Source organism: Vulpes vulpes, chromosome 15 (assembly GCF_048418805.1).
Source record: "Vulpes vulpes isolate BD-2025 chromosome 15, VulVul3, whole genome shotgun sequence".
NCBI lineage: Eukaryota > Metazoa > Chordata > Mammalia > Carnivora > Canidae > Vulpes > Vulpes vulpes.
This window is the reverse complement of record NC_132794.1, coordinates 60,308,599-60,313,226: the sequence shown is the minus strand read 5'-3', so window position 1 is coordinate 60,313,226 and position 4,628 is coordinate 60,308,599.

Sequence of the window (4,628 nt, the reverse complement as noted above, 5' to 3'; positions counted from 1 at the left end):
AAAATATTTTCCAAAGTAACTATACCATTATGTATTCCTATCAGCAATGTAAGAGAATGTTTAATTTTAGCAAAAAAGGTGGGTATGCTCATGAGTGATATTTGGAGTTACTCTTTCTTATGATTTCTTTGTCTGGTTTTGGTATAAAGGTAATGCTGGCCTCATAAAAATGACTTGAGAGGGGTTCCTCCTTATATTTTCTTTAAGAGTTTACTTTTCAAAATGTTTGATAGAATTCACCAGTGACACCATCTGAGCTGGGCTTTTTTTTTCCCCCCAGAAAAGTTTTAAACTATGGGTTAAATTTCACTAAGAGATTGGGGGCTATTCAAATCATGCATTTCTTCTTGAGTGAGCTTTGGTAGTTTGTTTATTTCAAGCAGTTTTTTCCATGTCATCTAAGTTGTTGGGTTTTTGGCATAAAGTTGTTCATTTACATTTCCTTATTATCCTTAATGTCTATAGAGTCTATAGTAATATCCCTTCTTTCATTCCTGATATTGGTAATTTGTATTTTTCTTCTTGCTTTCTCAATTAGTCTGGTTTTAAAACTTATTGACCTTTTTGATCTTTTTGTTTCACCATTTTTTCTCTAGTATGGCAGTTAAAATAAGAAGCAGGGGAGTGCCTTGTTCAACCTGAGGCCATGATATGACTCAGATTTTTTATGGTTCTGTGATGTCCATGAATGACCCCCCCAATAGCCCTGAGTACTGATTGGGATAATTGCAAATAAATTTAGTGAGTAGGTGAATTTACAAATATAGATTCTGTGAATGATGAGGATATACTGTGATTGACTCTACTATTAATAGAGAGAGATCTTGGCAAGGCGTGATTTGGGGAAGGAAAGTGGGATACAGTGCATTCTAGCACCCATAATAAAGTAAACAGAGTATTACTCATTTCTTTCTCAGGCCTCAAGTGGAGAAGAGAGGAAAAACTGTAGGTATTTTTCAATAGAACCCAGGCTATAGGTCTTTGGATTAGGTAGAATTTTTTGCCTTAGCCTCCCATGCATTGGACACTTCACATTTAGATTCTTGATGTTATTTTCAAATAGATTTATTCATTTAGTACAAAAATAGTTGTATGGGATTGAAATAAAATATTCATTCATCCACAGTTTAAAATATATGTTTGAGACTTGTTCCAGGATTTCCTCATTTTAAAAATAAACCTCAAAAAATGTAAATGGCCAGATCTTGCTTGACTTCTGAGAGCCCCTCTTTTTCTTTTTGGATGCAGAAGAAGAGGAAAGGAGAAGAAGAGAGAAAGCACAGGTAGGAGATCTTTGAGATGGTCAGCCTAAGATGACCTTATACTCCCACAGAAGTGTACATCACAGCTGTCTGAAATCAGAGGTGAGCTGAGGGGCTGTAAGGCTGGACACCTGAAGCAGCTGCCACAGTATTAGTATCCCCAGGGTTTAAAGAGTATAAGCAACTTGGCCAAGATCAGAGTAAATAAATGTTAGAGCAATATTGTGTAGAAATTTTTGTATTTAATTAGAAGTCAAAACTCTTGGATCCAGTCCTAATTTACCACTACTTAGCTATATGGCCCTGCACAAATTGTTTAAGCTCTGCAGACCTGTGTCTTTGTAAGATGTGAAGCTGGAATACTCAAGGTCCTTTGCATGATATAAATTCATTTAATTTTAAAAGTGGTAGATTCTAGGGTCACCTGGGGGGCTCAGTCAGTTAAATGACTGCCTTCAGCTCAGGTCATGATCTCAGGGTCTCAGGATAGAGCCCCACGTTGGGCTCCCTGCTCAGTGGGAGTGTCTGCTTATCCCTTTCCCTCTGCCCCTCCCCCTTCCCCTGTTCCCCTGTTCATGCTCTCTCTCTCTCAAATAAATAAATAAAATATTTAAAAAGTAGTAGAATCTAGAAAGCAGAGTAAGCAGGAAAGATGCTTCTTCCTTTTTGAATAGAATTTTTTTCTAGTGAAGTCAAAATGATTTTCCATTTTTAATAAAGTAGATCTTATCAAGTATTTATGGAAACTACAGATTGCCTAGAGATACAATCCAATATCTCATTTGATACTGGCAAGAGACAAATAATGCCTCAAACCCTAACAAATGCTTAAGCCGATTCAATAAATAAAGGAATATCTGAAAGTGGCTCAAGTTTAAAAGAATCCATACATTCTTCAAAAGACATGATTTTGAGGGCTCACTTAGAAAATTAAGTTTTTCTAAAATCTTTATAGTTGAGGCCTAAATTGTGCACCTTCTTATATATATATTTTTAAGTAGGCTCCACATCCAGTATGGAGCCCAAGGGGCTTGAACTCACCACACACAGATCAAGACCTTAACTGAGATCAAGAGTTAGAAGCTTAACCAACTGAGACAATCAGGTACCCTGTCCAAGCACCCTTCTAAATGTAAATTCTTTTAGTCATCAGTGTTATGTCTTGAGTCTGTCATAACTACAGAAGGAAAAAAAGGGGCAACTGGAGATTGCAGCTAGTAATTCTTAGCAAGGACTCATTACCATCATGAGAGCCCATATTTTCTTTCTTATCTGCTTGAAAAATTTTAAGAATAGTTCAGTGAATATCTATACACTTCTACTTATAAATAACACCCTCTAGTTATGTATATTATAACACTCGTTAACATTTTGTCATATTTTTCTTATTCCTTTCTATATTGAATTTGTGGTGGAACCATTTGAAAGTAAGATGCAGATGTCACAAATCACTCCTATATACATAAGCATGCATCATTTTAAGAATGAGAACATTCTCCTACATATATATAATACTGTTATCTAAATTAACAATAGTTCTATAATATTTGATACTGAACCAATATCCATATTGTGTAATATTAAATAGTAAATATTTGATATTCAGTCCAATATTTAATATGCAGTCCAATTTTTCCAACTGCATCAAAAATGTCATTTGTATTTGTATTTTTTTGAATCATGATGTAATTGAGTAATTGAGATTCATGAATTATATTTGGTAGTTATGGATATTCAGTATTTCATAATCTAAAACATTTACTTTGTTGTTATTTATTTATTTTTTACATTTGTTTTTATTTAAGTTCGATTTGCCAACATATGGTATAACACCCAGTGCTCATCCAATCAAGTGCCCTCCTCAGTGCCCATCACCCAGTTACCCCATCCCCACACCCACCTCCCCTTCCACAACCTTTTGCTTGTTTCCCAGAGTTAGGAGTCTCTTCCTCTCTAATTCTTCCCACTCAGTTCCCCTCCTTTCCCTTATAATCCCTTTCACTATTTCTTATATTTCACTTATGAGTGAAATAATATGATGATTGTCCTTCTCTAACTGACTTATTTCACTCAGCAGAATACCTTCCTGTTCCATCCACATCGAAGCAAATGGTGGGTATTCGTCTTCTCTGATGGCTGAGTAATATTCCATTGTATATATAGGCCACATCTTCTTTAGCCATTCATCTGTCAAAGGACATCATGGCTCCTTCCACAGTCTGGCTGTTGTGAACACTGCTGCTATGAACATGGGGGTCCAGGTGTCTCAGTGTTTCACTACATCTGTATCTTTGGGGTAAATACCCAGTTGTGCAATTGCTGGGTCATAGGGATAGCTCTATTTTTAACTTCTTGAGGAAGCTTCGCATTGTTTTCTAGAGTGGCTGTACCAGTTGTTGCTGTTGTTGTTGTTGTTATTGGCATTGACTTTTATTTTTTATTTTTTTAAATTTTCTTTATTTATTCACGACACACACACACACACACAGAGAGAGAGAGAGAGAGAGAGAGAGAGAGAGAAAGAAAGAGAGGCAGAGACACAGGCAGAGGGAGAAGCAGGCTCCACGCAGGGAGCCTGATGTGGGACTCGATCCCAGGACTCCAGGATCGCACTAAACTGCTGAGCCACCCATGGATCCCTGGCATTGGCTTTTAAATAGTTTAGGCCACTTGTCATGTAAAAACTCCCAATTCTGGATTTTTCTGATTGCTCTCTTATGGTATTATTGAACTTGTACTGCTATTAATTATATTGTCTATAAATTGTAAGTTAGGTCTATAGATTCAGGTAAAACATGATTAGATTCAGGTAAAACATTTTGGCAAGAATATTTTCACATATTATATATTTTATATTATATCATATGATGAGACAATTAAGATCAGTTTGTCTTGCTGTTAGAAACTCAAGGTTGGTCACTTAGTTAAAGTGATGATTACCAGGTTGCTGAATTATAAAGGTGTATATTTGGCTTTGGAATTTGTAATTAATCTGTGGGGAAAGACTTGGTACCAGAAGACAGTTTTTCACTCAGTGGTGTTCATGTTCATTGAGGATCCCAAATCAATTTTTACAGTAGGGGTAGAAGTGTAGTAAGATTCTGATTTCCGTGATTACTTTCACATTTATTAGGAAATAAGAGCTTTCTTTTTTCTCTCCTTTGTCTTTCTTCCTTGAGTTTAATTTGGGTTCATGGACACTTATTTATACAGTGTATAAATGTAAGAATAATTACAAACATTACAGCCATTATTCTTTTGAAGGTGCGCCTTCGTTTTAAAGGCCAGTGGAAGCCCTTTCAAGCTGGCTTCTGGGTCTTTTTGTAATGACTCTAGTCTGAGGGCTTTCTTACTTTTTGACATAAC